This window comes from Anser anser, assembly GCF_964211835.1.
Source record: "Anser anser genome assembly, chromosome: 4".
NCBI lineage: Eukaryota > Metazoa > Chordata > Aves > Anseriformes > Anatidae > Anser > Anser anser.
In genome coordinates, this window is record NC_139724.1 from 65,619,409 (window position 1) to 65,645,140 (window position 25,732).

Sequence of the window (25,732 nt, forward strand, 5' to 3'; positions counted from 1 at the left end):
TGAATATTTCAAAAGTGCCCTTTTACACTAGAATATTTAAACATCACATTCACCTTTTTGTTTCTAGCGTGGTTTCTCTCCACGTTATTACAGCAGCGCATGGAGATGTGTAGTTCTGTCCAGCTTCATCATTTCTTTTTGACAATACCTGGATTAAATAACTGTTACAAGGTTGTGAAATATCAAAACCAACTATTCAATTAAAAATGTTTTGAGTCAATTCACAGAAAATTTGAAATCCAACTACTATTTTAAAAATGGGTGACATGGCAAAACAGAAAAACATCTTTTCAGCACCTGGAATTTCTCTTATCTTCCCTATAATAGCCACTGAAAGCTTCATTCACATATGAGTATGAGAAAATGTTGGTCAAGTAATGAGTAGCTTCAACTACACCACTGACTTAAAATATATGATGGTTTTTATGTAGTGATAGTTATAATGGGATGCATACTTTTCCTCTCTTATCTAAAAATGACCTATATAATTTTTTTTTTAAAAAAAAGTATACATAGGATACATAAATCATGACGATATGGTTTTTTTTTCAGTTTGTGAATAGCTTGATTGGCTGTAGATGGTCAGAGTGCATACAGACCTTCGGTTTTGTGAGTTTTAGCTGTCATACTGGAGGTCATTGCTTTTTGCTCTTACTTTACTTCACTGTATAGGCGAGCAATTTCTTGTAGACATCTTAGCACTTTTTAAGACCTAAAAGCCAAATGATTTTCTGGCTTTGGTGAGCATAGTTTTAGTGTAATTGCACCCACTTATACCAGCAGAGAATTTGATCCCAACATTCATTTGAAAGGGACCTAATCATATACATATGTCTCAAGTGCTCTACTCTTGACATGGATGATCATACTTGAGCTAACCTAATGTCTTGTTGGAAGGTTAAAGAAAAATTGCACACATTGTAAGTGTAATACAAAATTTTCCTTGTATATTTCCAAGGTTCCAGCAACATGTACTCTAGGGATTTCATCACCAAAATAGTGGTATCTCTTATCTTAAGGGACTGTGGAATTTTCTTTCATGCATTTGTATAATGTCTTTTGAACCCATGAAAACTTTGTTCTTTAACAAAACAGGGCGAAGATTTCCACTGTGTACCTAAACACTGTGCAGAAACAGAAAAAGATTGATATGATTGACAAGATACTTCAGTAAACATAATGATGCTGAAGAATTAAATATCAAACATTTATTGTGAAACAAAAAATATGCTACATTACAATTACTGAATTATAATCAGCTAACAAACTTTTATCTTTCCTATTTTCATGCCAAAGATTAAACATGGAATAGGCAATAGTTTAAAATGTGTTGGATGTAATAATGATTTTTGTTTCAAGAAATTAATTTATTCTTCTTGTGCTTCTGAGATATTGTCACAAGATCTCAAGACTCAAATGTCATACTATATGTTTATATGAGAAAAGTAGAAAATGAAAGATAACTCCAGAATTAGCAAAACATTTCATCCAAAAAGGACACTATTCAAAATACATCAGTGCATGAACACTGTTCTACATACAATGTCTCTAGCAATGCTTATAGCTGGCCAGTCTGTCTGGGGTAATTATTTGGGAAAATGACAAGATTTTTCTTCGAAGGGAAGGCACAGAAGAATCCTGCCCACCCTGTCAGATCATGTAATAAGGGACAGGACACCTGCCACATATGGGGCCTGGAATTCATCACCTGCATTAATGCATATAACACATCACCAAGGTTATTTTTCAAGATTATGATATGAGAGAAGGTAATATGTAATAGCCTGAAGACTTACATCTAGATCTAAAAGCACTAGCCACGTTCAATGGGTAGTCTTGCGAAGACATGCAGTTGACTTGTACAATCATAAAGCCCTTGTTGCTGTAGCATACACAGTGCTTTGTAGCCTGAAATGTCCATGTAGACAGCCTTTGATTATCCTTATGGATAAAACATGATCTTGCAAAGGTACATCTAACCTAGTAGGGAAAAGAGCATCTGGGAGCACTTCCAGGCACTGCCTGGTGCAGCTGGACCAACCCTTGGCATGTGCATGTCTCATATGAGCCAGCCATTTCCCAGAGAAGCTCCTGGGATAGTTCCAGAGTCACAGTGTCCCAGGGATCACCCTGGTGTGGCTGGCACAGCAGTAGGGACTTCTTAGCAGAGGCAGAAGTTCTCTGCCAGCTGGTCTGAAATGCTCCCCAGCATGTTTAGTCTACTACTATAACCAGAGTGGCTAAGCTGTAGCATACCCTACCCTAGGAATCTCTCTCCATTCTTCCTACTGAAAGTGGACAACCATGTGGTCAAACCCCAGATATGTGTGACACTGATGATTGAAGGACTTGGACATGCACAATTAGAGCTGTAGAAGATTAACCAAAAACAATGTTATTGACAAATACATAATATTTTCAGCTGAAGTGTTCACTTCAAACACTAAACATTCAAATTTCCAGCGATTCCAAGCCTTGACTCCAGAGTGAGCTACCAAACCACTTGAGAGCCTATATCACACCAAAGGAAATTCTTGAAACCAGGCCCTCCCCAGAATTAATCTTGTCTACCCCAAATAACTTTTTCTTTGTACCAAGACCATAATATGATTCTATAATTAGCCTTGCGCAATCATAAATGCATTTAAAATAGCTTCTGATATATTTCTGGAGTGTCTCCTCTTGCAGATGACAGTCGCATAATCCCAACCTTCAAACACTCTGTCTCAACTTTTGCCTGAATTTCAAGATATTCTGCACCTTGTCTTCAAATAATGGCTTTTGTTGTTGAACTACCAGGGCAAAACACAAAAATCACAACTGACCCATTAATACCAGTCACACCTGTTTTAACAGTTCTAAGCCATATGAAGCTATTAAATATATTAAACATATTGCATTTATTTAATAATTGAAACAGTTTTATTTGTTTATTTACTAGAATGAAAAATGGAACACTGCAAGTACAAATGGAATATTCCTTAAATATACTTCATGCGTTTCCTGCAATAATCTCTTAAAATAACAGCATTTTCATTGATTGTTTGTGAATTAGCAGCCTGTTTAATGTATTTTCACTTGCAGTCTAGATGCAATAATAATTTGCATCCAATATGCTTACATTGTAGCTATAACGTATATTAAATGATTAGCAGGAATCCATGGGATTTCCTCCTGAGTCAATTCCTGGCATACTAATGGAAGGAAACAGTTGAAGCTGCATTTCTTCTATATCAACTGCAGCTATATTTGTGTCTTGTTTTTCTGAATCAGATTTTTTTTCTGTTCATTTTGTTCATTGCATTGTAAATGTAGAAAGGGATGGTAACAGGAGCTGCTAACTCTATCTTGTCTCACAAACTGGAATATGAGTATAAAAAGAGAAAGTTATGTCATTGTGTATGGGTATGAACAGAGCTGCAGCTCACGTAAATGTTGCATTCCCTTTTTCTGTGACATTTTGGACTGATTTGTCTTTCTAGACTCTATCACGCTCACTAAGGGCACGTGCTTTCATGTCAGTTTTCATTAATCCAGCATAAGGTATGATTTTTGGTGAATAAAACACAGAAACCCCATCAGTCTACTGAATGTAAGTTGCATCTCCCTAATTAGCTAGGGTATCCAACTTTGATTTCCCACAGATATTCAGACGTAGTTGTTCTGAGAAGGTAAGTACTAATGTGCCACCTAAAGCTCTGTTGCAACCCCTGTTTAAGTAGACAGTCAATGACATTGTTCACCTAACTAAAAAAACACTAGCATCCCTATAGAAAGTCAGAAATTCAGTTGTAAGCAGGACTCCCACCAAGATGAGCAGTGGTGCACAGCTTTTCAAAAATGTTTAAATCATGGTGTATATGTGTTTTACATTAGATTTTCACTGGATAAAGACCAAAACCAGCCTTAGGAACTGTAGTAAGGTTTGTACAAAATACTTTGTGAGCTTGTAGTTAAACAGTTTTGTAGTCTAGGAAAAAAAACACAACCAACCGACCAAACAGGAATCTGGCTGCCCAGGCTGAGCAGAACCTAGGGCCTGTGTCTCCTACTTTCCAGGAGTGATGGTAGTGCCAACAGCATTTTTCTGATATAAATGTATCTTATTTGCCCCCTTGCCATTTTTATCTGGAAGGGATGATGGAAAAAATAGGGAATTTATTATCAAAATACTTGCAATTTTTACAAAATATCATTTTCTATAAGAACTTCAGTATCATCAGATTTTTTTTTTAAGATTCTTATAAAATTAAAAAGAATAAAATATATAATACATAAGAAATTTTATAAAATCATATGTCTTATTTCATTCAAAATGTCAAATCCCCAAATTCATACTGAAAAATATAGTTGGAGGAAATTCCACTGTTGGCAATTTTTCTTGAGTTTGTAGGACTCTCTTACCAGAACTGCTGATTTTCAAATGTTAATCATCCAACCTTTCAAGATATAGAATAAAATGAATATAGCATTAAATCTCAAAACAGATCCTTGAACGAAAGGGAATACTAACCAACCACATTGATCTTTCTTTGAGGAATTACATCATGAAAGAGAAAAGTTGGCAACTCAGGAAACAAATATGAAGACAAGAAAGCCCTGTAGTTATATATTTATAATTGCACAAAGAGGTAATGAGACATAAAATCAGTTAAATCCTTCTGTGAAGACAGAGAAGAGGAAAGAATGTAAAGCTTCTGTAGTGGGTAATCTGTTACTATCCATCTGTAATCTCAGTATATACCAGAATACAGAACAGCTAATATAAAACAAGGGTAGCATCTTGACTCTAAAAGTTCTCTATTAGAAAGCTTTTTAAGGCTCATGCATCTTCTCTGAGCTTTATTAAATTTAACTTCACAGTCTGAACTTATAAATCATATTATTTGAAGTATGAACTGTCTTTTATAACATCTGACACAGAAAAGAATCATTCTTCTGTAAATGTCCGTAATAGCTTGGAGGATAACTGTTTTTCAGGAAGGGCTTGGGATAGATTTATAACCTTCATTTTAGAAATGAAATTGAATAAATGCTTAAAGATATGTGAGCCTTGTAGCCAGTTTTATCACTGTTAGAGGCATTTCTGGTAATAGAGATTTCTTCTTAAAATGAAAAGCAGTCCTGTATTTTTATCAGACCCTTTGCATGTTATGTGTATTTTGAGCATAGATGAATGAGCTGTAGAAATGTCAGCCCCTAACACAGTCCCACCTGGGACTACAACATGCTCCTCCAGGATCTAGCATTTTATCCTGTGTTTATCCTTCCCCAAATATCTGAACATCCCTTGAGCAAGATAAGCAGCATTTCTGAAACCATCCATATTTTAAATATCTTTCTTACACCATGCATTAGGACTGAGCCAAGATCCAAGTTACTCCTTATCTACCAATGTGGTTGTCACTTGTCATTATGTTCAAACATAAATAGATACACTGGCTACTTTGAAAATAATACAGTTTAGTACAAAAAACAGAAGTTTTTGACAAAAAAAAAAAACTATCAAAATGTTTTTTTTCTGATGATTTGGATCAGAAAAATCTGTTTTGTAGACCATTCCTCAAAACTTCTGGAAAATAAGTGATCTTATTTTTAATAGGTTAGCTTAAAGATGTTATGTCCTTTTTTAAATTGTTAGAACATTTTCAAAGGCAACAGAGGGAGACAAATGAGGATTTACTTTTGTCAGCTTACCAGTCATTTCCTAGTATAGCCAGAACAATATGCTTGATATATTTAACAACCCACAAAGAAGTGTTAGCTGTATTCACAGAGTGGCTCTATATTTTGAAGTATTTTTCTTTCTACTCATCAGTTTCTGGAAAATGCACCTATTTTGTAAGATAGACCTACAAGAGTACATTACTCCTACCAGCTACAGTAAGACTAAGTTTCAAATACAGTGAAAACCTGAAGAAGTAAAGAACACATGTCATAGCAGAAATGTTCGTGGATGTCTGAATTTACATAATACTCCAATCAGTCTTAAAAAAAAAAAAAAAAAAAAAAAAGAGAGAAAAAAAAGGAGGGAAAAGAAGGATGGAAAAAAGAGCTGGAGAGAAGAAATTATCTATTGTCTCGAGCTGGATGGATAATGTACAGACATACAAATATCACTTCCCAGTGAAAGTGTCATCTCTAGATTAGACAGGAAGAAACAGCATTTTGGACTGCCCCATAAAACAGCTCTTCTCCTCAGACTGGAATCAGAACTGTGCATGAACCTACAAACTCAGTGAAGCAAGCACACCTGGTCAAACATCCTGATGCTGGCTGGAGCTGTAAATAACTTATCCAGGTGCACCAGTTGCCTATCAGAGACCTAAGCACCAACTGTAGGTGGTTCAGTTCAGTTCCAGCTGAGTTTCCTTAGTGGCTGTACTGTTGTGGATGTGAAACTTGCCCTGACTTAGCAGATCTAATCTAGAGAGAAAATATTTTATAAGACATGGAAAAATTCTTTTCTGAGATCTAATATGACCAGCTTTCTGAGCTTCATGGGTCTCCATACCAAAGGCAGTGAGTAAAAGCCATGACCTAACAGAAAAATGATTTAATATTTTTGGAAGGGAGTGAGGGCTTGTGGTGGTTCCTGTTAGGGCATAGCTCTGTGCTGGGATTGCAACTAGCCTGACAGCCTCTGCAAGGTATAGTGTGCTGCTGAAAATGAAAGTCAGTCCATAATGATGTCTATCTTTCTAAAGTATGTGGTGGATCCCCAAAAGGTCATGAAACAACAGATCCTGACAGACAATCTGTCTTTCTGGAGTTTAATGAAGGTGTCCAATGCTTTTAGCTTTCTTTTGGTTATACTCAGCTCCTCTAAGCTTACTCCATGTCGTTAATTTTTTTTGAACGTACTCCTGCAGATGGTAGCTGGGGCATGAGCCTTCCCAGGAAAACCCCAGGTGCAGCCAGAGACTGCTCCCAATAGGCAGCTTGCATGCCATCAGCCTGTTTTGGAAGCTGACTGTTTAATAAGACAGGCACAAGCTTTTCTATGCCATTTGGTCACAGTGCTGGAGAACAGTCACGGACATGTTATACAGCATGTGTTTCTTACTTCTTTTGTGAATCTAGCAGAGGTCATGAACCCCAGGTCACATAATTCTAGGTCATTCTAGATATCTAATGGGCTCCAAGATTCCATTCTAGGCAAGAAGATTCTGAAAATCAATGCAGAAAGGTATATTTAGAATACGTCTTGCACAGACATTAGATGGGTGAAATCCTTTCACTGTAGAGGGAGCCAAGGGTGAGTACTTTCCTCAAAAAGCTAGATCAATTCACCACTGAATAAATATAAATCTGGAATAGGTAAAGATATAGAAATCTTAGATATAAGACTGAAAAAAGTAATAACAAATCTGTTCTCCAGAGCCTGGTAAAAGATAACAATAGAGGAAAAAGGGCTGTGAAAGGTGATGAGGCAGCAGGAAGGGTAGGCTAATTGGAAGAAGAGAATACAGGAAAGATTTGTCTTCAGTTGTAAATATTCAGGATATTATTTCTGGCTGTGAAAAGTATATTGGACTCAGCACTGCCAATAGGTAACCTTTGAATTCTTGTGCTAAATGACAGCATTAGCTGCATGACCCAACAATTCTTTGTTTTGTGCTGATTTTAGCACCCTAAGATACTATCTGCCAGTATTGGAATGCTGTCTTGAGTCTACCTATATTGAATTTTGTTCTACTGACTAATTGTTTCCTGTGAGAAATTGCTGCCACCTTGAAATATATATCTTTGGAATTATTTTAATTCTTTCCTCCTAAAAGCATGCTGGAATTGGCCTTTGGCATGGTTTAAGTTTTGATCTTTTTTGCATTAAAAATACTGCAATAGGTATTTCACATCTTTTATGTCTTGTTGCATTCTGGGACTATTCTTAAGAGCTTGTTTTCTGCATCAATCTTACTGAGACAAAGACTTTATTTACTGACCCATAATAAACTTTTCTCATGCAAAACTTTCACTGCAAGAGGAATTTTATTATAAACACTGGTAAATTTCAAGCTGCTGAGAAAAATAGTCCCTTTAAGAGTGTTCAGTTTTGGTCAAGTTCCTCTTATGAATTCAGGATTATTGCCTCAATCTGACTTCACAGGGAGATAGTTATTTCATATCCATATGCAGACCCTCATGAATATGTGGTTAGCCTTGCCTCTGCGCTGGGTCTGTGGTGCACACAGTCACGATAATCATTCTCTTGATTCTGAAGCAGAGCTCCAGTGCTGGAGAGTGGGTATTCTCAGGAGACCTTGCTGGAGAGCAGGATTGCAGTGCTCTCAGCCTAATGAGGTGGGAAAGACAGCCCCGACGACATAGACATTGCTTCAGACTCCTCAGTTGCCAATTTAGGAAAACAGTGCTTTTTTTTCTTTCTTTTTTTTTTTTTTTCTCTCTCTCTCTCTCTTTGCTTTAAAGGTTATGAATGCCAAACATGATATCTAGAGTGTGTAATTAAACTGATAACCAAGGTCCTATAGGTAAAGCAGTTCTCGTAATCAGTGCCAGAGTAATGAGTTCATCATGCACAACTACTATTTTCAGGCAGGCACAAGTGATTCTTACCTATGCTATGGAAACAAGGACTGCAATTAGCCTGTAGTAAAAGCTCTGCTAGAGGCAGACTATACAAGATGCATCTCAGCACTGCGTTAACAAAGCCTTGCAATTGTGGAGTAGCTGTCAGATTGCAATACTGTCTTGCATGTACTTGTAAAATAGTCCATAAATATACATCCAGAGAGTGAATGCAAAGTAGGTGATCATTAGAGAATGAAAATAAGTGCCTAATAGTTGCACTGCAAAATACTGATACTGAACAGATCCTGCAGATCTACACATAATCTCCAAGAATAATTTTAACATTTTTGGACTATAAGTGGTGTAATATGGCTTTGAAATTACTCCTAGTAGTTTATCCTAAAATATATTTTAGGTTTTAGAATACTTTTAGTTCAAAGCAGAGATAAAACACATAGCTAAGTTCCTCTTTATGAATAACATGTTGATAAGTCAGGGCATTGATATTATAAATAAACAAACAACAACCTCATGGAACTAGCAAGCAATATGAAAACAGTGATAATTATAGTAATAGTACAGTAATTATAAGTCCTATGAGGAGCGGCTGAGGGAACTGGAGTTGTCTAGTCTAGAGAAGAGGAGGCTCAGGGGAGACCTTATTGGTCTCTACAGCTACCTGAAAGGAAGGTGTGGGGAGCTGGGGGTCAGCCTCTTCTCACAGGTAGACTAGTGATAGGACTAGAAGGAATGGCCTCAAGTTGCAATAGGAGAGGTTCAGGTTTGAAATTAGGAGACATTTATTTTCAGAAAGAGCAGTCAGGCATTGGAACAGGTTGCCCAGGAAGGTGGTAGAGTCACTGTCCCTGGGGGTGTTCAAGGAAAGGTTGGATGTGGTGCTTAGGAAAGTGGTTTAGTGGGTGACATTGGTAGTAGGGAGATGGCTGGACCAGATGATCTTGAAGGTCTCTTCCAACCTTTTCTATGATTCTATTATTCTATGATTCTATAATTATGTTATTTGGGTAATAAGTTCAGATCTTTTCTTTTTACATCTGCTAGAATGCCAAGTCTATTTTTCATATTACCAAATATTAAAAGTTGAGAACATTTTTGAACAAATTTGCAAAGGACAGAACAGAAGCTGAAAGTCTATCTGTATACATACGAGGTACTTAAATAAATAAATAAATAAATCAGTCATGAGTGCAAGACAATTTACACTTTGCATTAAAAAAAAAAGTATCAGAGTGGTTTTAAAATAGTAGATAGTGGAATTGAAGTGAAGAGGAAAGTTCCCGATGCATTGTTGTTTTAATATTGTCTGCCTGCTTAAGAGATTCTTTGCCTTAGTTCATTAAAATTTATCAAAGCTTATTTTAAGATCAGACTCCAGACTTTTACAACATAAGAATGGATTTAATTCAATTTTATTGAACTATAATGGTATTTATTGTACTTGCAGAGTGCAGAAAGGAACTCATACTAAGACTTCAGAAAAATGATTAATGGTATCGTGTTTCTAAATTAATGACAGTTTTGCAGTATAAAGTTCTCATTAGAGGGACTAACGCTCATGTTTCATCAGTATATGCCACATAAAGGAGGATTTAGGGTTCCTTTTTTCTTGATGTTGTACTTTTTACAGGTAGTGTCCTGACCATGGAAATGTCATGGGCTCTGAAGAAGATGGATATTTAAATTCATCTGTGAAACAGTTATGGACAGGATGAATGTGACTTCTGCCTGTGACATTCTCTCTAACTATCTAAACTAGAATTTATTCAGGACATAGGGAGTAATCTCTTTCTTGCCAAAAACCAGGGTGCTGGGACTGAGTCTTGATGCCCAACTGATAAGTAAAACAGAACTAATAGAAATAACTCTTCTTCTTGACCATAACTTTCATTGCCTCAACAACAGATGGCCTGGGAGAAGGTTGAGAGAAGACAAGAATGCAAACAGAAGTGATAATGAGCCTGGGGAGGGATGTAAACTGTGGAATGAAAGGAGAAGGCGTTTTTCCCCTTCAGTCTTCACAAAAAATGAAGCCTAATCACAAAATGTAGCCAGTATGGGTGTAAAAATCAGATTTTTCAATATCTGAGCTTGAAGACCAACATTTACTTTAAAAACATTTGAAAATAAATTAATAAATAAATCTTGTAAAGTTTTGGTGGCAAATAATTTTAATGAGATTTAAATTAATGTCACTGAATAAAGCTATCTGAAAACACTTGGTATCCAAAAATAATCCATGGGACATGAAATTCAGTAGTTTTCATAACTTAGTCATCGAAATCTCGTAAAGGATTTGTCAGACTGAACACTACTCAGCCACTTCAGTCTTTTCTAGCATTTATATTTTCTTAATTCACTGCTATCTTTTTTGATAAGATCAAATTCTCCAATATATGTAGATATTATTAGGAGTTTCTTCTGAGTATATGAAGCATACCTTTTGGCTATATTTAATAACCCAATTCCTAGTTTTTAAACAAGATAACTATCTGCTACTTTATGCTGGAAAACCTCTCAGATTCTGAGTGGGTGTGCCCATGTTTTTAAACTTTTCTGTATTCTTAAAAGTATAATAGCATCTATCTCAATTTTAAAGAGAAAATAAACAAAATCTTGTTTCAAGAAATAAATTTGCTATTGCTGAATTTAAATTGGAGAATATGCATTTTCAATCATCCTAGAAAGCAGCAGAGTAGGTTAGGTTTTGTATTTCAGAACTCTCAAAAGAGGAAGAGAGAACAATTACAGACCTCTGGACATACTGTTTTTCCTGTGGGAGCTGAAAGCTCTACAGTCATTTTTAAAAAATGACCAAAATACTTTTGCATACATTGAACTAGAACTCTTAAAATGCTCCCTTGAGAAAAATCTTTATTTGCAGACAATACTCAAAATGAAAATGTTCTGTCACATAGAAAATTTGAAAATGATAATCAAATAATTTGATAAAAAATGGAACAGCATATTCTAAGCTATATGCATTTAAAAGGAATTTTAGGAATTAAGATTCACAGGACACTGGAAAAATATAGAAGTATCACTTAAGATATTAACATCTAAGAAGGACAAAATATGTTATGCAGGTCTCAACTGCTGTTGTCTTATTGTTTATCACGTAGCAAATAGTCTCGCCTATAGTTTTGTTAGTGCAGTACTTAGAGAAGTGTAAGCATTGCTTTTTTATAGTCAGTACAACTAATTCTGTATGAATGATGAGTAATACAGTTTTCGCCTTTTGAAACAGCTTTATTGGAAAATCTGGGTTTGTCTGTGAACACCTGCGAAAATATGTGAACACCTGTGAAAAAATATGTGAACATATTTTTACTAGATCTGGGAGGCAACATCAACATCATCTTCTTCCCTTTGTGTTCAGTACAGTTTAGTTTACCTGCATTTAAGCCTGTCATTAGTGAAGTATGGGCTTAGATAAGTTACTTGCAGTTCTGTTATCACTATTCTGAAAGCCTGGTGTCATCTGATGTTTAAAAAGGTATTTATTAAAAAAAAAAAAAAGGAAAAAGTCTCATTCTGATCAATATTTGGAACCACAAAATTATGGGGCAATACTAATGAAGCATGGTGTTGTTTGCTAACATTTTTTTAACAGGAAAGAAGACTTTTTGCTTTACTGAAAAAGCAGGTTAAGCTGTGAGGATATAAAAATGTAGAAAGATGAATTAAGTGTTTGTTTGTTTGTTTGTTTTAAGAAACTGAGACATTGAAAATGGTATTGTGAGCATCTAGAACCACAGAAAGCAGTGTCTTTGGCAGTAGCTCTGATGTGGTGTCCTCATGTACATGTGTTATTGAGAAATGAACTACTTTACCTCCATATCCCAAATAGAAGTCTCTAACATACTGCATATCAGCAGCCTGGGACAGCTGAACAGCACAATATGATTCACTCAGTAAGAGGGGGAAAATACTACATTTATGACTCTTTGATCCAGTTCAATGCTAAGAAAGAAATAAAACTTTTCTGTTGGCACTGCTCTGTCATCTGTTTAAGTGAACTTGTATTTCATTTTCATCTGAGCACCTAAACAACTCCAAACTGCATCTCTGCTCCTGATCAATCAAGTCAGGCCTTACCTTGCTCAGCTAGGTATAGTAATCACTTGTGATGTACAGAGAAATGTTTGCTTGGCTGTAGTCTTCTGGATTTCCTCTCTTGTTCCTCGGTCCCATGATTCTCTGGAGCTGTCTGGCTGGGAGCCTGTTTCATTTTATGAACATTGGCAATGTCTAGTGAACTCTTTAAACTTTATTTATTTCCTGAAATTCAACTGAATAACCTGAGTATTTATTATTATTATTATTATTATTACTATTTATTCATTTTATTTCTATTTTTATGTAAATAATTCAAAAGTATGTTAAGATATTTTCAATACTGTTCTGACATGCCAAGTTTGGGATGCCCCATCAACAAATACCGAGTTGCCTGTGGTTCCATCTTTTGCTGTTTGGTACACCTGATGCCCAATATACTTTAACTGCATAACTAGTGGCAATGGCTAATACATTTAGATGAAATAACATCTTTAATTAGTGCTATCACAATCTTTGACAAGTATAGCCTGCTTGAATGACATCCTACCTTCATTATTCTGTAACTGTTCATTAGAACAGTTTCATTTCACAGTCTAGAAAGTCACTTTTGTTTGCTTTTATCTTGCTTACTCAGGAGACGACTGCAGGCTTAGCACGTCGCCAAGGCTCTTTTGCTCTCCTGAGGTGTCTGTACTCTTTTCCAATGACAAGAGACAACTGAGGCCCTTCAGATCAGTCTCTGCTCAAGCAGGCAATCCTGTCTGTATAACACCGTCTGCGTACTGGCAGGCACGACCTGTTTTTATGTATGAGGCACAAGCAACTAAGGGCACTGTCAGTGACTTCAGAATAATGAAGTTGTCAAGTACAATCATATTGGGAGAAGCAGCACTGTGCACAGAAAAGGACAGGAGTCATGGCCAAGACTTCCCAGCCAGGCTGATGATCCAGGGCAGTGGGCAGCAGGGTCCAGTTACTGCCGCTGTCAGCCCTTCCAGTGCTGTGTTAGCAGAAACAGGTCCACTCTCTGCTCAAACATTTTTTTTCCTGCCTCCTCCCTATCTCCCCTCCATTTCATCAGTTGTGTGTAAATTGATTCAGATGCTTTGTTCTGGTTTATTCATTCATAATCCAAAAGTGGAGAATGCATAGTTATAGTGAAATTAAATGACAGTGTCTCTTTCACTGAGACGTGGTGTTTTTTGTTAGGTGATCAGTGGTAAAGGCAAAGTCTTATAACCATCTATTAATTAATTTGGAGAAAACAAACAAACAACAACAAAAAAACACGCCACATATCTTTTAATCTCCTGTCTTCCTTACTTAGAGAACTTGAACAAAAAAAAAAAAAAAAAAAAAAGTTGTGCTATCCTCTACCCTATTCCATGTTCTCAATGAATAATGAATTTTCACCTGAAGCTGAAGCAGGAACATAAAAGCATCACCTGTTTTTGTAACACCTGCAGAACATTCTTCTAAGGACCAGTCTAGAAAAGTAAGATGTGATGGTTCCTAAGTTTTCAAACATCAAACATTTGGAGAAAAATCATGTCTGTAAATAATATATATAGATATCATTGCAGATGAATGAGAGAAGGTGGATGGCAAAATGTTTATCAAGGAGAGATCCTTCTTTTCCAGCTATTTCTTTAACATCCTCTTGTTACCACCTTGATGCTTCCTCCCTCTACCAGTGTCTATACCCTTATGTCTCCTCACAAGGCAACCTTACAGGCTGTTGTTTCTAACCAGGCTGGTTTTTGCTCTTATGGAGCAACTGCCAGGCTTCAGAAAGTAAATGAAAGGTCAGCTCAAATTGACCTTTTGCCCTATAATTCTACACACCCTCCGAAATATGTGAGGTAGAGAGAGAGATGGAGTCTCTTCCATCCATTCTGTGCTTGTGCCATCTCATTTCTCTTTATATATTTTTATATTTTATACACATACCTTTATTTATTTCTTTATTTATTGGAGAAGCAATGCTTGGACTATGCATTTGAAAAGCATGTCATGGGTGCTGCCATAATGTTCCGAATAACTGCACAGTACTTCTGCTGTACAGAAGATGCATGGGACATTAATTAATTAGGTTCTATTGTTCCTTTGTCTGTAATTTTATGTGGGTTTCCATGACAGCAAAGAGAGACAAATCAATCAAAGCCAGTAGTTAAAACTGACAATTCACATTCTACTCACTAGCCTCAAAAATGTGACGTACATTTAAATAATTAGATTGAGTGTTTGGTCACATGTTATACTGTTGTCTCTTCATTTACAGCAGCCTTCTATAAAAGTATAAACTATTATGGGCTGTTGATCTGCAACTCCAGTTTTTTGCTATTTACAGAGTAGTATGTTTAAATCTAAGAAGGATTTTTATCCTAACTGATGCAGTAATAACAGTAGTGAAACAGAGCATGGCTGTCATGCTGTATCTCAACTACATGTTTATAAGAAAGCTGTATATAACAGGTCTTTGAAAGTTGTTTTAACAATAAATTTAATGGAAAATAGCTTGTTGATTAAAATATATTTATATTTTGAAATATCTTTCTTCTACTGGAAAACTTCAGAATATTTGGAAACATCTTGATTCTCTAATGCTGACCCCAGTTCTGCTGCAAATTGTAGTCATACATTTGCTCACTGCTTCAGTCAGGAGGCAAAGACAAGAAGAGCTCAGGTACCTGCGACAGTCTCATTTGCATACATATTTTAGAGAAAGCTTGTTTCTTACCATAAGAAGTGTTTAGAGAAATGCCTCTTTAAACATAAGTTGTATTACTACTCTTAATCATTAGTGTTACCCTGTAGCATTTAAGATAGCTGTAGGCTTCCCCATGGGGGGAGATATGAAGTCAATATACATTTTCACAAATGCCAGCAGAGTAGAAACTTGGGGCAAGTAAAGGTCTGAATACTCTCTGCACACTTACTGTCAAATTGATCTGATTAAGGTCTTCAAAGTATGGCAGCCTTCTCCAAAATGGTCAGCTGACTTTGTATGAACAGTGTCTTCCACTTTAAAATGCTATTTCTGTTTTGTGAGATGGAGAGCACTGACATATTTTGTCGAAACACACACATGCAGAATATCTCTTCCTATTTTCAGCTGCCTTTCTAGAGCATCAGTGTCTGTGAATACTTCTCCTAAAATAGCTCCAAAAATAATTAAACATGAGGTGTTGCATCTGTGTCTCTGGCACAAGCCAGAGAAGTTGCTGTGCTTGTGGTTCCCCTTCCCCACAAGAAAAATTCAAAGCAGAAGAAGCTTCAAAGTATGATGAAACTCAGGCCCAGACACCTGTGGGGCAATTGCCATATTTTATGACAAAACAAATAAAAGTGCCTAATTCAACTAATGAGCATATTCAGTTGAAAAATATGTAGCAGCATCTGGTGGTAGGCAAAAGTTGGTCAGCTACAAAAACTATGTGTGTGTGTCCTCTGCTCCACACACACCATCACTCTGAGCCCTTCTTGAGGTGGTCTTATGGAAGTCTAAGAATGCTCAAACAGTTGACTGCAGGATATCTGGTTACAAGCAAGCCCTGGTACGTACCCACCCTGCTGCACCTAACTAGTAATGAGCTATCCGTAAGAAATGATATTTCATACCTTATACCTCTTACCGCAAACAGGTGAGATCATATGACAAATGGTAGAAAACTTTGCAAGACTTAAATACCAAAACCACTAAACAGCACAAAGATGTATACTCTGAAAGGGGCTAGAGTGCTGGGAAAAGGACTTGCTTGTTTTGTTAGGGGTTTTTAAGGAAAACAAACACTGAAAACAACTGCAGTGAGAAAGAAGATAAGGTCACATCCAGATTTTTGAGACAAACAGTCTCACATTAAGGTTTAATCAAGTATTGGGATGCATCTTATAGACTTCTATTGAGTAGACAACTTGGGACTTCAGTAAGCGCTTGCTGTTACTACTTGCCTCTAAGGAGAAATACCAGGCAAAAATTGTTTTTTTTTAAAATTCTCCCTTTGACAATTAAAATGTCCACCTTGTACAAGGAGTTTGCCAAATCAAACCTGTTGATTCTGTTAACATTTTAGGAAAGCAAAGCATTACCTGCTGAGGAAAATAAGTCCCTTGCAAAGCCTGAGGATGGAAGGATGAGGTAGCTATGTGAAAAAGGAACCTCTGAAAGTGGACTTGATGTGTAAAGATGTGATGGGGAGTGAAAAGAATTACAAATGAAAGCCCAGACTGAACCTCCTAATACAGGATGCATTGGAGAATTAGGTCATTACAAAAATGGATGGGTTGAATAGGCATATGATCACAGTGGTGACAGCCTTCATTCAAAGAGAAGGAATTACAGGAGAGTGTTAGAGACTGGTTCATTATTTGTGGGGATACTCAAAACCCTCCCCTTTGGCTCAGTTTATCTTAGAGTAATTCTGCCTTCCCCTCTATGTACTGCTGACATAATCTTAGTATAAGACAAAGTTGAAAGCATCTGAAGAAGCAGAAATAATGACAGTGACAATAGTAATGGGGCTTTTGGAAATGAATAAGTCTTGGAGATGAAGGATGGATTAACTTTTTGTCTGTAAAGGGTTATTGAAAGAGTATGTGCAATCCTCTCCTACTGATCCAGGAGACTGATCTGACAGGAAATATGCATAAAAGCTCTAAGGGATGTGGTATTGTGGTGTATCTATGAAACTACCACAGAAAACACAAGCCTGTTTAGTCCAATCACTAACCTTCCACTTCAGCCACCACCCCTGCCCCCACTCCCCACCTCCCTCACCCAAAAAAAAAGAAAAAAAAAGAAAGAAAAGAAAGCATGAAGTGGGTCAGAAGAGAAGTAAATACAGTTCTAGTGATTTTCAAGTCAGACACAGGACAGTAGAGGGGTGCAGGGGCCAGGGAAATGGGGGTGCCTTGTATTTAAGCCCATTGGTAGTTCCTGGGCAAAAGAGTAGATATTTTTTAGTGCTGGAAGGCTTATTCAAGATAAGTTTTCAGTATCTCGGGGTCTGTTTTTAGGCTGAATTTCGTCAAGATTGACATTTATACAAATTAATCCAGGAGCAGTTTACTGCAAACTGTTGTGACACACAGGCATATGTAAGCTGTAACTGGTTCTATGAATAGTAACTATGCTACACAAGGAAAGAAGTATGTCCAAAAAGCTGGGAAGCAGGAGGTCTTAAGTACTTGGCAGAAGAACTCTTTGACCCTGAAATTGCCAAAGGAAATTTTTTATTATTCTTTTTTATTAATTTAAAAATGGGATCAATCAAAATTCTAGTAAGTGGTAACTTCCCCTGCAATAATGTTCTTCTGGCACGTAACATAAAGCAATGTAAAAATATCTTAAAGAAAAAAAAGAAAAGTCTCAATTCCCTTCTTTGTCAAAAAGATAGGGAAAAATTCAACAGTGCAAAATACCATATGAAAAGTACCCAATGCCTGTAACTTCAATAGCTCCTAACCCTCACAAAGGCTTCTGTAATCCCCCCAGCCCCCTCAGGGGCAAGAGAACTAGAAGAGCTCTTCTGGAAGGAGGAAGATGCTTCTTGACTTTGGTGGGGGAGAAAAAGCAGCATGATGGGGTAAACAGGGTATAGCTGAAGTCTAACTGGTGCAGAAAGAAAGGGGATTCTGTGCCAAAAAAAAAAAAAAAGGGTACAGTCTGAAACAGTCTTTTATTTTTAAGGATTTGTTGTGCATGTTTTGCCTTTGTTTTTCATGGTATCCTGACCTGTATTTCCCACATGAGATCTACCTATCAAAGCACCTCACTAACTCACAGGAGAAAAACACATTGGACAACTAAGCTTAGATCTATGGTTCATCTGGGGTCCAATAAAGGAAAGATACTTATTTTAGATATGTTTGTTTGTTTTTTAAGATATTGTTGCAAAAGATAAAGTTGCCTTCTACTCTTCTTATTTTTAGGCTAATAAATGCATTACCTTCTCTACTGAAAAGCAAAGCTTTCTATCCAGACTGGCAATGTAAATATCCTTTCCTACTAATGCAATCATAAACTTTCCTTCATGACCTTGAGGAAACTTAGCTAGGTAGAGTTATTTCCTATGATTTGAGTTTGATGTTGTCCTCTCATCTAAGTTGCAGCAGATTGTTTTGCATGATGAACTGTTTTCTTGAACTGAGAATTCAAATGAAGCTAACATCTCTTCTGTAGGAGACTGTGAAGGAGACCAAAGATTTAAGGCTTTTGTTTTTTTCACTTTAGTTAGTCTTTCAAAACCCACAGGCTTATTAGTTCAGGTCAGTTTTGATTGAGAATGAACTAGGACATCTTGGTCTTTATTACAGAAACATAAAATGATGATGAATGGTGGGTGAAGAGGTAGATGAATTATCCATAGAACAGCAGTAAGTGACAGTTCTTTTTGGAGAAACAGGAAAAACTTTTACAACCAGCAGTCAATAGATAACAGGTAACTAAAATTTCTGACTACATTTTATTATGTTCTCTAAGGCTGTGTTTATACTAGCAAGAAGAACACGACTTGCCCTTTTGGAATGGATTTGTAGAATTAAGCAATTGTTGCTGAGGGTTTAAGAACCTCGTTATATTAATTTAAAGGTGCTTTACTTCAGCCTAAATCTAGGGCCTATGGGCTGTGTGTCTCATGATGTGTACCAGCTGCATCTCTAAAGTGCATCTTCCAGTTCATTCCAAAATGAATCGGCTTCTAGACTGCTCAGTAAAGTGTATCAGACCACAGTAGCTGGGGCTGTGGGTAGAATCACTTCAGAATTATGCCCCTCATCTAAATCTGTAATTTAGACACACTTTGTGGTAGCTCTCAACTGTCTCAATGTAATTCTCAATATAGTATGGAGCTCTAGGCTTATGTCACTTAGAAGACATTTAAAAGCACAGCTGTAATGCCTTACTTAGACACTGAAATCAAGAGCCTATCAAAAAAAAAAAAAAAGAAGGAAACAAAAAAGCTCTCCTAGAGGACACCAATGTCCAAAGGAGCACCAATATGGTGCAAAAGAAGTTGAGACAAGCTTGCCTGCTGAAAGGTATAACAGCAGGGTCCACAACTGATGGCACAAAGTTAGCAGAGAGAAGAGAGTCGTGTGTGTGTGTGTCCTGTTGCAGTAAGAAAAGAGGAGGAAAAACAGAGATAGGAAAAATTCAGTAGCGGCCAGCTGGAAGAAGTGGCAGGCAAGTGCCAGATGGACATTCTTTCCAGTGCACAAGTGCCTACAAACACTTTTCCATGGGAATGACATACCTTTCCTCAGGATTCCCTCAATCTTCCTGGCATTTTCTTGCTTATGATGCCATTAGAACTCATGGGAGAACATTTCACATGCATGTTTCATATGATGCCTGGCTGCTAAGCTCTGTGAATGGATATTGTTAGGTAACTTTGAGATATGTAAACAATTACATACTATATTATCTACTGGGCTGTGAGGTTACAAACTAGAAGCTGCAAGGAGTATTGGGTAACAGAATAAAAGCTATAGGGCCAACTTGCAAGCATAGTGTTGCAGAATCTGGCAATGCAGTGCTGTGAATGGGATGCTTCTCTTTAAGGTGAAGGCACTGACACTGCCTCTTTGGGGTTTACAGGTAAAATGTTAGAAGTGAAGGGTGGGCAGCATGATTAGAAATTAAAGGTCCTCAGTAGTACAGTAGTTAAAGCACCTAAGGCACCGTGCAACAAATATTGTTTTGGAATCGGTCTCCAAGGACCCAGTTCAGAACAGTGAAAAGCTTTAAGCCTCATTAAGAGAAAAACACCCCACAGTTCATACATACTGCAGATAACTATATCTTTGTCCTTTCAGACATCCGCTACTGATTTAAATGCCTTTGTGTTCAGAGAAGTCTCCTGCTAATTGCCAGTCCTAAATATCCACATTTTGCTCCTTCCTGTCACTGTATGTAAAATTATTTGATCAATATTTTATATTGGTGACTTGTTCAGAGGCAGAATCATTGATTTTAATATTTTAAGTCAAAGATAGAGGGCTGTCATAATTCCACAATGGTAATTACCTTGTCATAATTAGAGTTAGGTACTTAGTAATAAGTAAAAATGGTAGAATGCAAAAATAATAACTGGAGGCTTTTATAATTAAAATTGCTAATAGTGAGTCACAAACAGGAGCAGCTGAAAGGGAGGAAATGAAAGATGCATCTGTGTGGCACTTTCAGCAATCAAATCTGTCTCTGTTTAAACAGGAAGCAGTCAGGGCATCAGAATAATTTTTTATGTTTCAGAGAAATAAACAGACAGCTATGGAAAAGTGGTACCCCTCCTTCCTTCAGTGAAGCATGTATCTATTTGACGAATGTGACTGTGCTTCCCTTTGGGCTGGAGTTCTTATCCATATACGAAAAGAAGAATGTATCTGTAATGTAAAAAAATAGCTACCCCGTGTCTAGATGAAAGATTAGGAGCTGGCTGTGGAGAGACAAATTATTACTTACTCTTCATCTAGACTTTCCCCTATCCTTGAATTTCCTGAGCTTCAGGAGTCCACAGGTCAGTGCTGTCACATGTACTCTTGGTGTGTCCATGGCATTTGTGTTTCCTCTAGGTGTCTACCCTTTCCTGGTAACATCTCACTTTTCCCTCACCTTCTGAAGGTACTGCTAGGAAAAAAATATAACCCAAGGGTGATTTTGCCTTGGTTTACTCAAAATTAAAGTTTAAAATGAAGATGAAAATTTCTTCTACTTCAGGAAGAGGGTCTTGAGATCCACTGAATTTACTAACAGCATTTTTTACTTGTAATTTTACTTTAATTTTAACTTGTAATTTTTGTTTTATGCTTAAAGTAGAAAACAGAGAACAACAGAGAACAGAGAGAACAGAGAACAGCAGAGAATTAGTTTAAATATGACAAGCTTTTTTTTGGCTGAAGTCTCCGCTGTTTTGAATCATATATACATTCCCATAGAGAATGAGTGTGAAATGCTTTCATTCAGTTATGACAGCACTTTTACAGCAATTAGCACCATTCATGCCTTCTTTGTGCTAACAGAAAAGATTACAGCAGGTTGGAAACAAGGAAATGTCTGACCTAACTACTATATATTTGGGGTTTTTGTTTTGTGTTCTAGCTGTATGGACAAGAATATTTTCATTAAATCTGAGTTGTATCACCAGATTTACATCAGTGTTATTTTTTGAGTTATCAAGGCTACTCTAATTTCGCCCTTAGCTTAGAATACTCTAATCTTTTTCCTTTAGATCAAAATATGAAAGCAAAACTGTTCACAGAAATAGGTTTTCTAGTTGTTTAGAAGTCTGTTTTTTTCCTTAGACTTGTTTTCATCCTCCTTTTCCTTTTGTTCTCCAGGGTGTTGACTGAAAAACAATTAAAATTTCTTGCTGTGGAAACTAAGCTTTACCTCAGAATTACATCGGTAGCTGTCACCACACACCCTTCTCTGTCTTCAGTAGGTCCCAAGACTTTTTGGCTGGGGATTTATAAAGTTGAAAGTTGTGAAATGTACAAACTTATCTCTTGTGTGCCATTACCTGGAGCAGTCTTCAGAGGAGCCTCAGGTCATCCAAGTGTAACTGATCTGTGCTCTGGGACTGACAAATTTCTGCCTTATTTCTTATCATCCCTTTTCTGTCCTCTCCATGCCTGCTCCTTCGTCCTTTTTTCTTTCCTGATCTTTATTTTTTTCTTTTTCAGCTGTTTGCTCATATTACTCATCTTTTTAGCATATTTTTTCTATACTTTCTTTCTATGAAAGTAGCACCAATAATATCTTATATTTTCGCATCTATTTGTAAATATTAATGTAATATTTTCTAGAACACAGGAAATATGACCTCACTTTCCCAACGTTGCAGATGTTTTCCACCCGTATATCAGCCTCTCATGCATATCTTGTAAATACAGTTATCTGACTAAAAACATTCTATATGGTCAAGAACCAGTTCTATCTTTAGCAAGTAATCTATTGAATGCAAGTACAAGACACTGAGATATCTGAGAGATCATTGCATCTATTTCTAAGGATCCAACACTAATTTTCTGTCCTATTGGATGCTTCAACCTAATATTGTTACGGTATTGTGTCCAAGGTATCGTGCAAGTACATGGGACTATTGCATCTGACTTTGTCCTTGCCTTGTAATCAGCAGACCATTTGTTATAGCTGTATTGCTCTGTGGGTTTCTCTTTTTTTTGTACTTTTGCAGGTGATTTACAACCTTAAAGCCCTTATCCACAGAAACATTTGGTACTAAAGTAAAGTTCAGTACTATAAGTAGAGTTTCACAGAAATTAATTTATTTAATGTAGACAGGTTTTATTAGAGCTAAAACTTTCTGAAGATTTTTTTTTCATGTATGCCAATGCTGTGTCTGCTTCAGGAACACTTAAGTGGTCATAATAGATATAAACAAGGGAGGAACTTGTTTATTCTGTCATGAATGTAAGAGGAAGTGTGGCATGTAAGAGGAAAACGTAAGGATATTTTTGCTACCTAAATAGAAAAAAAAATATATCAGAAACACCTGATTGAATAAAATAACCAGTAAACTGACCAAACTATCTTTCTTAGATTTGAGATTTACTGATATTACACTGTATAGATGAAGGTTTTAAGGTTGTACAAGTGTTTCTGAGAGTAAGATTTAGTCTTTTGTATTATGCTATCTGTAAGACAGATTATGAGAAATGTATACAAGATGCCCAAATGTCTAAATGGTTTGCCCCCAGCAGACTCTACACAGATTCAGATTTTAAAACAGATGCATCTTTGTCATTACATATATTTCATTTTATAAGAGGATAGGACTAAGATATCATCTAAAACCTTTGGATCTGTGATTAGTTGGCAGTGAAGTTTTAGGTAATCTTTTTATGAGAAGAATTCATTGACAAATCTTCCAATAATAAAGTGTTAGGTCAGAGTTAATTTTAAGGCTGTGCACTGAGATGTCCTTCTTTCCTTGCATTGACATTGCACTGCATTAAGGCAGGCTAGTAATACTGTGGTGCATCCAAACTGTCGGCAGTGCTCTCCTGTGATTTATTAAATTTCTTTTTCCTGAGGGCTGCTGTGATGACAGTCTTCATTTTCCTGTACTAAGACGGTGCAGATTTTGGACCACTCATTTCTTCTCAAACACTCCAACTCCTGACTCTAAGGACATCTTTGTTACACTATTGTTTGTTGTTGTTGTTGCTTTTTCGATTTGCTTTGCTTTTGTACTTTTCAGTAAATTTATTATTTGCTACTTCCATATGTCCCTTGAACTCCCTTTGAATTTGGAAAATGGTAGCACTTTTTCCTTGTGCTATACTTGTAAAGTCTGCCCTCAAAGATTTTTTGCTGCAGACTGATATCTATAGCACTGCCACAGTCGCAACAGTTAAATGTGCAAATCCTTTCTGAAATGAGCATTTTGGAGCAACTGCTCCAGTTAGGATTGAATTGGTTGCATTCATGATATTATGTTTTTGTCAGTGGGAAAGTATGTGATCTATCTGTGAGCTGTAACCTCTTCGTTATTCAGACATTAATAGCCACATTAGCCACACGGTCCTTGATCTCTAAGAAGTGTCTTAAGGTTAGCTCATTTTCTGTTTCCTCTCAGGAAAAGGTGTGTAGAAATCTCTAGAATTTAAGAAACCATAAGTCAAACACACTTTTTCTAGTGAAACATATTTTTTTTTAGTAATAGTAAAAGAACAGTATTTATATCTCTCTACAAAATATGTTACTGATATGAATTCACTTATTTTGTGTGTAAATTTGTATTTTGAAAAACGGATACATTTTCTATATCATTAGATACTGCTTGTTGAACCTGCTCCCCCACCCAAAAAAAAAACAACCAACCAACCAACCAAACAAACAAAAACCTCCCAACAGTACAACATAAAATATTTTCAGAAAACAAGACAACAACAACAACAACAAACAGAGACATATTCTGCTGGGAAAACAAAGCACCAGTTACCATGCAAATGACAAAATTTGGCAGAAGAGAAAGTTGTCCATTAACAATGTTCATAGTCCCCATTTTATTAAAAAAAATATCATTTTTTACCAGAGCAGGTCAGTTTTGTCACATTCTTCAATCTATTACTGGAAAACAAAAACATATTCTTTGGTCTGAAATATTTCATTGTCAAAAGAAAAAAAAAAAAAGAGAGAAGAAAAAAAAAGTAAGTTTTAATGACAGTGAAATAGAGATACAGATGTTTCATCAGACCTGCTACAGTTTATAATATGTACAGGTTGTAAAGGATTTTAATAATTAATATAATTATTAATATAATAATAATTTTAATAATTTCTAAAATATTGTACTACCAAAGTGATTTATTACAGTTGCTTCCTAAAGCATTTCACAAAATTCAGATATGCTAACATTTTCTTCAAAATCTCAAATAAGAAATGGTTTTAAAACCTTAATATTACATTTTAGATGGAAAGCCCATTTTCATCTGTTGTTCCTCAGAGCACTTTTATTTATTCTATATTTAAAATTGTATCATGAAACCATTCGGTTAAAACTTCATCAGCTTTCACTCTTAACTTAAAAATAAAAAATAAAAAATATTGTCAATCTCCCAAAATTTGACCAGATCAAAATCCAGTAATTTCCACTATGACCATAGATATGTGTATTTTTAAATATAATTAAAATAAGAAAGTTAAATTCTGTTTGTATTTGTTTAAACCCACACACTCTACCTATTCACTTTTAATCTTGGATGCCTAAAGATGTATTTCTGAATCATAGTTGGCTTTTTGTTTTGCTGTAAGATTGGTTTCTTTGTTTGCTTGTTTTTTAAATGCCCAGCTACTTCATTTCATGCCAAAGCTAATGGGAACAATAGGAAACTAGAGTGGCATTTTATTTTATTTTTTTCCCTAATTAATCTATACAGTTGAAACAGTCATTTGGATTTAAAAGTGCTGGTCATTGCAGTGAGACAAATCCCATAAATATTCCATCACCTTGTAGGGCTCTGCTTTCCTGTTTCTAAGGACGTTATTTTAGCCAGTGTCTCACAGCCTTCTCTTTGCTTGTGATACAAGCAACACTTCCATTGCAGGCACTCTCACAGCTGACCTAGCTTCCTGTAAGTTACCAATACACAGCTGTCTATG

At 36.3% G+C, this 25,732-nt stretch overlaps 1 protein-coding gene and 1 long non-coding RNA gene across 8 annotated transcripts in view; one reads left to right on the forward strand and one right to left on the reverse strand.

Moving 5' to 3' along the window:
- STK32B (serine/threonine kinase 32B) overlaps nt 1-25,732 on the forward strand; it is a 175,333-nt gene that overhangs the window by 39,294 nt on the left and 110,307 nt on the right. The window lies entirely within an intron of this gene.
- Nucleotides 1,099-25,732, reverse strand: part of LOC310899043 — a 33,575-nt gene continuing 8,941 nt past the window's right edge. Inside the window, exon 3 of the long non-coding RNA XR_014583947.1 lies at nt 1,099-24,727. This is a non-coding gene — a long non-coding RNA (uncharacterized lncRNA). The remainder of the gene's footprint in view (nt 24,728-25,732) is intronic.